This window comes from Tamandua tetradactyla, chromosome 5 (genome assembly GCF_023851605.1).
Source record: "Tamandua tetradactyla isolate mTamTet1 chromosome 5, mTamTet1.pri, whole genome shotgun sequence".
NCBI classification, from domain to species: domain Eukaryota; kingdom Metazoa; phylum Chordata; class Mammalia; order Pilosa; family Myrmecophagidae; genus Tamandua; species Tamandua tetradactyla.
This window is the reverse complement of record NC_135331.1, coordinates 165,968,125-165,977,252: the sequence shown is the minus strand read 5'-3', so window position 1 is coordinate 165,977,252 and position 9,128 is coordinate 165,968,125. Positions and strand designations below refer to the sequence as shown.

At 45.8% G+C, this 9,128-nt stretch overlaps 1 long non-coding RNA gene across 1 annotated transcript; it reads right to left on the bottom strand.

Annotated features, from left to right (window-relative positions):
- Positions 1 to 570: 570 nt before the first annotated feature.
- On the bottom strand, positions 571 to 2,662 carry LOC143682860 (uncharacterized). The gene is made up of 2 exons (XR_013175335.1): positions 2,522 to 2,662; positions 571 to 685 (listed from the first exon to the last, which is right to left on the bottom strand). It is a non-coding gene; the product is annotated as an uncharacterized LOC143682860 (long non-coding RNA).
- Positions 2,663 to 9,128: the final 6,466 nt, after the last annotated feature.

The following is a 9,128-nucleotide window of genomic DNA, read 5'->3' as shown; positions in this document are numbered from 1 at the left end:
TGTATCCAGCACAATCACACACCCTCAAGTTCTTTCTCAAAGCCAAATTTGTTTCCTCCTCAGGAATTGAATGTATCTCTGCCCAAGTGTGAGAGTGTTTGGGGAACTTTGATTTCTTTTAGTATCCATTGTGTTCTAAGCCACAATTTTTAATTAGTTGTCATCTTCCAGCAATATCTCTGATCACCTGAGAATCAAAAAAAAATTAAATAAAGCTCTTTTCATCTTATTCTCCAGAAATCTTGAAATGTCAGTTGCGTTATGTAGAAAATACTTCAATTTTATAGGCATAGGCTGATTAGATAGTTTCTTTCCCTTTTATAGATACAATAAAACTTTTTGTTAATAAAGTGCCATTGTAACATCACAAAGCCTCACGGGGCCAAAAGGTTTATGTTTTACTAGCTATGCCATGTGGTAATTATCTGGCAAGATTCTTGCTAAATAGTGACCGTATCTGAGCAACTGGGAATCCGGGTTCTCTAAGTCTGTGAGGCTGTTATGCTTTGTGTTTTGTAAGTTGAGTGGTTTATTTTCAGATTCCTTCTCTTAACTCAGCCTGAATTAGTCTCATGTTCTACCTCTTTATTCTACTTTTCCACCCCAAGTTGCACACTCGAGAAGCTTCCCAATCTCGCTCCATCTGGGGCCATGGCAGCCGAAGCTTCTCCCTGGTGACCTCACCCTGCAGGAAACAGGAAGGAAGAAAGAGAACCATCTTCTCATCCCAGTAAGATGAAAACAGGATAGACTACATTCCCCCTTCTCCACCTAGATGTTTAAGAGGGTGTGTGTGTGCACATGTTCGGGTCTATTTACGATGGCTTTGGGAATCTGAGAGAAAGGCCATCCAGAGCGTGCTTGTGCCAAAGCACAATGTGCAAGAAGAACCCAGGGTATAGACTGCAAATATTCTAATTACTTGAAAATTCATTGTGCTTTTTTTTTGGTGCATAGTCCGGGAAACGAATCATTGTGCTTTCATTTTTAATGGGCATAATGTAATCCTGGAACATTACTTCAGTTCCATGCTTTATTTAGAAGTGCTCGGGTATGTGGCGCTTAGGAATGGTGCAGTGTTAAGTCCTAGCTTTCTTGCTTTGTCTTTTCATACCAGTGGATCTTATTTTGCAGACTAGGAATCTGTGAATAGAACTCATTGTAATGGTGAGTGGCATTCACATTGGATAGAAAGAGCAGCAAACTCTGTCACCTGAGAAAAGAGCCTCTCCTTAATTTTTGCCCTTTGCAAGCATGATGCAATCAGTGTTTTCTAACATCGGGACAATCCTCTCACTTCAAAGTGTTTGTATGTAATTGTGTCACATAATGGGAAACTGTAATAAGCAATTTAATTCTATAATTCAGTTTGCAAAGCATACAAACATAAGATAACTAGGTTAAATGCAAATAAGCATTACACTAAGGTGCAAAAAACAGGAAGAAATCGGTGTCCATAATTTAGAAACAACATGAATTTTATTCCCCATGTGTTTCAAAGTTTTGAGTTTATTAAAGTCATTTATCCTCTGATGTAATTTCATCACACAATGTTCATACAGATACATTATCTCTGTATGAACTCACACATGTATTCACACTGCATATATTTACAGATCTCTCATTTGTATAAGCAGTCGCAGAATGTAGCATGTTCTTTAGGTGTGAATCCGATGTACTCAATTTTACAGTGTACAGTGTTTCAATAAACAGGTTATCATATCTAAGATACTGTGTCAAAATGTGCTTTTAATTGTTCAAAACACCCCCCCCTTTATTTTATTTAAAAAAATTTTTCCCCTTTATTTTTATTGCTTGTAACTTTATCCTTTGGATTAATTCTTTTTATTTAGAGGTCTGTTTTTAATGCATTCCTTTAAACGGTGATGTAAGCACAACATAGTCAGATATGTACAATTTAATGACATATACCATACTGGCCTTATGATTTTAAAATTTGGGGTGCATGCTCTTTTTTCATTTTTAATGCAGCGTATCAAAAATGTATCATGGGTCTGGGTGTGATTCAATAAGATTTCTAAACCTTTGAGATTCCAAGATCATGCAATATTTTCTGTTCATGCTGTAAGTATTTCTGTATGTTTAATAAAGCACGGAACGTCTGTGAGCCCTTGTGTATTGTATTGTACAGATTAATGACTTTGTTCATTATCTTTCCATCCTGTTTCTATACCGAGATAACAAGGGAAAGGGGTCCTTTGACAACCCAGGCTAGGCCTGCTCTCTCCCCACTGCCCTCAGCAGCTCCGGGCAGCCAGCCCAGGCTCGCTCGCGCTCTCCGGCCCCCGCCCCACCCCGCCCCGCCCGCTGACTTTCCTGTTCTGGCCCGTGACCACAAGGGGGCAGCAGGTCGCAGGGGAGGCCCGTGCGCTCCGACTCAGCCCCCAGGTGAGCGTCCACCTGCGCGATCGGCCGGGTCTCTCCACCTCTGGGGCTCCTTCCTGGTCAGGAAGCAAAGACAAGGAGGCCTCCTCCTATTGCTGACGGGGGCTTCAAGTACCTTCCGGGGCTGCGAAAGCCTCTCAAACAGTGCCTGTCCCATCCGGAATCCTCTTCCCGGGTTGCGACCCCGGCTGCCCCTGGCTTCTGATCCAGGCCTGCCGCTGCCGCTGCCATCGATGCAGTCCTCGCACCAGAGGCCTCCGCCTGTCCCTCGAGCTTAGCAACGATTCTTGGCACAGACAACGCAGTGCAGACAGTTCCATCGGGGGAAGGGGCGTCTTCTTGCCCCAGTGTCCTCTGCAGCTCCCCAAGGCCAGGACTGAAGCTCTGGGGACGGCTCTTGGGGAGAGTCAGGGTTGCTGACTTCCAACACCGTCACCCATGCTCCTGGTTTGCTTCTAACTTAATAGACTGGCCTTGTCGAGAACAAACCATTTCCAAGCGCCCCTCTCCCCTCCCGGCCGCGGAGCTCCTCTGTATACCGGTCCTGAGCCACCACAGGAAAACCCACCTGCAAGTGTCCTCCCCCTCCTCTGAGTCAACTCCCCTCTGATGGTTGAGTACACGATCCAAAACCAATTTTTATTACTAGTCGTCTCTAGTTGTGGTTGTGCAAACCGTAGGAGCCCAACTACAGAAGATACAAAGGCGGAAGCAACCCTGGCATAAATTTTTTTCTCCTGTCCTTTTTCTGTCAAATCTCAACATAGATTAGGCCACCTGAAGGCTCGAACCCTTTCAGGTCTTGAAAGGAAGGAGGGAATTCCATGGTGAAGGGAGCCATTTTGACCTGGACTAAAGTAATTCTTCAGTGGGAACGATGAGACACCCTAAGGTCCGGGAACAGCACAGCTAGCACGAAGGTGAGGTCTGGAACTGACGTACAGACCTAAATGTGCATGGGTCGCACACTCTCCCTGCCTCATTCCCTATTTCTTAAGAACCAGGAGATAGATTGGACCAGAAGCCCACAAATCTGGTCTTAGTCTTGACTTTCCTACTGACCAGCTGAGGGCCTTGGGCAAGTCACTTCACCTTTTCAGACCCCAGGGAGCTGGACTAGACAAGGTCTGTATGTCCCCCCCACCCCCGCCCCCAGCCCCCCAGCGCCCATTGCCGTGGGTCCCTGACTTAGCGGTACAACAGGTGTTTTATGACAATTCTCCGTGAGCTTGAGAATCCTGATAAGATTCTTATCAGAAGATCTCGTAAGATCCGCTGGGGCCCTGCAGGGAGGAGAGGGATGTGGGGAACTGAAAAGCTGAGATCAACATGATGACCTACCTCAGGCCTCTCTCCTAAGAATCTAAGAGGGAAAGTAGTTCTTCAGACCTGAATGGAGTCAATTTTCTTAGGCACCTTGCCAGAAAAGAGAGTTTCTCACATGCTATGTGAATCATTGTGAGAAAATGCTCAATTCTAGGGATTTAAAGTGCCATCACACACATGGCATGTGGACGGAGCTCTCCTTCTGATCTCTGACTAAGGATTTCCATTCCATTTAGTGCTCAATGAATTTGCACAATGAGAAGCTTTATTCCTTCCATTTAAAAAAAAATCTTTTTTTTTTTTTTTGATAAGAGAATTGCTTTTCTCCTTGAACTTTTTTCATGAACGTTAATTTGGCATTCATTTAAGAATGGCTCCTAACTCAACGTTAACCTATTAGTGGAAGGAGTAAAAACAAAATTGAAAGGTGAAGGCTATTTAAATGAGAAATATTTCTGTGAAATCCCCTGGGATTGGGGGTTGGAGGAGAAGTTGGATCTGACAGTAGCTCTGTTGCCGGTTTCAGAATAACAGGTTTGCCGACAATGTTTTGTTAGCAGCAGTTAATCAGCGAATCCCATTACTTAATAAGGTTATCACTCTTAGCGAAAGCTGCAAATTACAGTTTCTTTCTCTCCAGGCTGAAGATAACATCTTTAAAATTTTTGCATCTACAAGTAGGATCACATTAGTGGAAACTAGATAAAGAGAAGCACATCGAAAATGCTCCTTGTGTGCAAGTCAAGCTGATGTTTTTCTCCTAAAATTGTACAGCTGTGTGAGCCTGCCCCTTCCCTGTCCCTCAGTCGTTTGGTGCTGGTTTGGACTGTGTATCACAAAGAGGTGGGAAAACGTTCCTTTGTTCTTCACCAGCTGCAGAAGACACACTGGCATGTCATCTGAGAGTAGATTCACAGGCATGTAAAAGGCTAACTTGAGTCACAGCCAACTCCAGGTCTTCTGCCTGTCAGCCCTGGAGGATGCTTTCCAGTGATTTAGTCACTAGACATTAACCCCTTCCATTAACCCCCAGGACTCTAACTTCCCATTTCATCACAGTGCTGTAGCATACTCCCCCGTCCTCTCACCTCTCCCCACCCCATCCCACGGCTCTTGCTGGTGTTTAAATCCCATAGCATCATCTGCCAAACCCATCCATCTCCTACCAAAGATGGTGTCATGGTCCCACGTGGAAGGAGAGGTAGAGGGAGGAAGAGTGTATCAGGCAGCTGACAGGAAGTGCTGTGGGAGCTCCTCGGACGGGGGGACAAGGGAGACTTCTCCTTCAGGGGGAAAAAAAATGTGAGCAGCAGGTGCTTCGGAGAAAAGCCTGTGGGAGCCAGGAGAACACACAATGGGGAACGTCTATTCCTGCCTCTCTTCTAGGTGGCCAGGGTAGGCAGAAGCCTGGCCCAGCAGACCTGCTGTTCCATGTGCACCGGGCTCGTCTTTCCAGTTCAGTTTCCACGCCGCCGCCCCCGCCCCCCCCTCCCACTTTGGCTAAAAAAACTCCAGAGGGGATGAATTTGAGATTTTGATCGGTTATGTGTGTTGTATGTACTGAATATCTCTATCTCCTTCCAGTTGTTGATGACGTTTTCCCCCTCCCACTCTTTCTCTCCCCTCGCCTCCACGCCTTCCCTCTCATCCTCCAGCCCTGAGCATTTCTTAGAGCTGCATATAATTTCCCCTGGGAGGGACTTTGGGTTTTCTGGCTGAATTACTCTTTATACATTTTCCATCAAACACTTCTCCCCGTTCAGTTGTACCTCTGCATCCTTCCTCTACTTGGCTCTGGAAGCACTATTTCTTGGTGTTTTATTTCCTCCTCCTCCCGCCTCCACCCCCACTGCCAGTGAGAACATCTCTGCGCTTGTCTCGCAGCCTTACATTTTCCACCAGAAAACACACTTCCAAGGGCCGTAGTGACTTGTGAAAATTCCTTCCAAACCTGTCTCCTGGAAGCAGGATGGCAGATGAAACACTTCTTCATTAAAATAAGACTTTTTTAAAAGAGGCATCCAGGAAAAAAAAGCTCCACAAATACCCAATGGGTCTTTGTCTGCAATGAACCTCAGAGCTAGGAAGGAGGCCTGGGCTTCAGGACAGCGGCTGGGACCAAGGATGCCAGGGTTCTGACACAGGTTCCCTCCCCAGGCGGGGAGGATTTGAGTCTGCCTGCTGCTGACTCGCTTCTCACCCATCGTTCACTCTAAGATCGCCCTTGAAACAGCCTGCTTGAGAGGTGCCTGAGGTTCTCATGGCCTGCTGTTCTGGAAGAGTGAAATATGATTTATGACTTGAGAAGCTAGTCAAAGCTCTGAACGTAATACCACATTGTGATTTCTCATTTGGGCTCCTAATGTCTGATTTTGCAGCTTTGGTGGCGTGAGCCAGTTCCCAGCTGGGGGCTTTAACTGGTCTAGCTGGGTGCAGTTGGAGCTTGGAAGAGACTCCAGGACAGGGCCTTAGGAAACCTGGGGTCTGGGAAAGCAGTTATCTAATGCTGGCTTAAGCTGGCAAGAAGGAATATTGAATTGGTTCCTTCTCTGAGCCAAGCACCTCACTTAACACTTAACACCTCGCTGATTGCTCCAAGGCCCCCCACTCTGTGAGCACCCAGAGGGCATGGTGCGTGCTTGAGGGTGGCAGTCAGGCACACTGTAGGGCACAGTAGGGCCGCCCCAGGGGCTGGCAGGAGCCCTTGTCTCATGCCCCATGAGGACAAAATACCAGGGCGGTCTAGTCTTGAGACCTGATTCTCCTCAATGTGGTTCTGATGAAGGTAACGGGAACACAAGTCCCATTACCCCTGTGTTTGGTGAGGTGGAGGCTGTTCCCCGTGGCCTCCTTCGCCCATACGCCCTGGTCATTTCGGTCTCTGCTTCTGCCAAACCAAGACCTCAGAGATGAAAAACCCTCAGCCTGATTTCCCTGAAGAACTGCACACAAAAGAGGTAGGGACGGTCTGTATAAGAAACCCCCCCTTAGCCTCCTCCCCCTGGGACCATGAGGCACCCCTGAGGAGCTCCAGGTCTCCTCAGAACACAGCTAGAAAAGCACTGACCTGATCCAACTCTTTATTTCATGATCAGGAAAGTGAGGCCTCATGGTCCCACCACTGAGAGCTGCTCCTTTTTATCTATTGGGTGTATGAATGTGCTTGAAGAAAAGAATCCAGTGACTGAAAATCATCTTGGAAACCGCTGGACTAGATGGTTTCAGAGGGTCCTTTCAGCTGTGCCATTCTTTCTTCCCTATAACCTCAGGTGATACTCTGTGAGGAGTGTCACCTTTTGCGATATCACCATCAGTGTCACCATCACCACCATCATCATCATGGCTGTACTTGCATTATTATCCAGCAAAATGCGTATAGAATCATCCAGACCTGAGCTCCTCCCCTGCTTGGTGCTGGCAGGGAAAGGCCCACAGGATGTGTACATAACTGCCTCCCACCTTCTGCAGCAGGAAGGTTCTTCAGGCAAACCCAAACTCCATGAACACCCTTTGGGCAGACACCGCTGGAAGCTGTTTCCAATTAGTCACCTCCATAAAAAGTCTCTGAGATTAGTTGGCTCTTGGAAGCTCAGACTTGGACAATTTTTGGTTTTTGCTGTTACCCACAGAAGGTAAATTGGCCTTGCAGAGCAGCACTAGGGTCCCTCAAATAAGTGGCATGTAGCTGAGCAATTAAAAAAGTACAAAGGGCAGCCACTATAAAAGGGAAAATAATGGTGAATGATAGTATCATATTCCAGAAAATTAAATATATTTGGGAGAGTGAGAAGGTGCCAAGTGGTCACTTTAAAGAGCTGGCAGAAAGATGTCCCTCCAAGAATCCTGAAGAAGGGACCACTAGAGTCCAGTGTTCAAATCCCACCTTCTCCTCTTCCAAGTCCCCATGACTTTGATCAAGTGTCAATCTGAGCCTCAGTTTGTTCACTTGAAATATGGGTATAATAATCCGTAGTGGCTAGAATAATGAGAATTAAATCAGTTAATAGGTATAACCATCACCACCCCCAATCATCTCCTGCTCTCCCCTCTGCCATCTCCCATACCATCAGCATCATTGAGGACTGTCCTCCTCCAGGGGTCTGGGCCAGTGGGGTGAACAGAAGACTCTCCACCTTGTGACTGGGGAGTTGGCTTACTGACCCTGCACAAGTCCCCAGGAAAGCTGGGAGAAGGCACTAGGAAAGGGCTAAGCAGGACTTTCCTTCCTGGATCCAGATTCAGGTCAATTTCCCTGTCCGGATGGGTCCTCACTTTGGTTACCCAGTTAACCTCTTGCTCAGATGCAACCGCCAAAGAGGAAACAGAGTGGGCAAGGCCACCTTCCAGCCTTTGGCAAACACAGCTGGATGAGACAAACAGAGAAAAGAAAGACAGAAAGCCCCTCTGTGAAACTGGCTGTGTCCTCACTCCTTAATTCTTACCCCTCTTTGTAGGGGGGTACACAGTTTAGAGATCCCAGCCCTGAGAAATTGGAGTCACAGTGACAGTAATAATATTTTTTAAATTATTTATGTTTTATTGACATATATTATATATTCACATACCATGTAAACATTCAAAGTGTACAATCAATGGTTCACAATATCTTATAGCTGTGCATTTATCATCACAATAAACTTTTTTTCTTTTTTGTGAAAAAAATAACAAAAACAAAAAAACAATAAATTTCAAAACAGTACAACAGTTAGTTGTAGAACAGATTTCGGAGTTTGGTATGGGCTGCAATTCCACAATTTTAGTTTTTTACTTCTAGCTGCTCTAAGTTATTGGAGACTAAAAGAAGTATCAATTTAATGATTCAGCACTCATACTCATTTGTTAAACCCTACCTTCTCTGTATAACTCCACCATCACCACTGATCTTTCTTCCACTCTTTAGGGGTGAATGGGCTATGCCCATTCTAACTTTTTCATGTTACAAGGGGCTGTCGATAATATGGGGTAGAGGGATGGAACTAGTTGATGTTCTGGAAAGGCTGGGCCCTCTACATTTCAGGACTAATCTGGTCCAAGGACCCAACTGGAGATTGTAGGTTTCTGGAAAGTTACCCTAGTGCATGGAACCTTTGTAGAATCATATAGTGCTCCGGGTGTTCTTTAGGATTGGCAGGAATGTTTTTGGTTGGGGTTTGGCAAGCTTTGATACATAGCAATGTCTAACTAACAGCTTCCCCGTTCTCCTCTACCCAGTATGAGAAGTCAGCTGCAGCTGACCTGGAGGATTACAGAGAAATGATGACTGAAAATTATTAAGCTCTTCCAACCATATGTCCTTATCCCAAGTCTCAGGATCTTTCCTGTTTAGGTAATTAATTTGACATGGGGAACGAAAGTCTACACATTCAGTGTCCTTTGCAGCACCAGATCCCAAGATG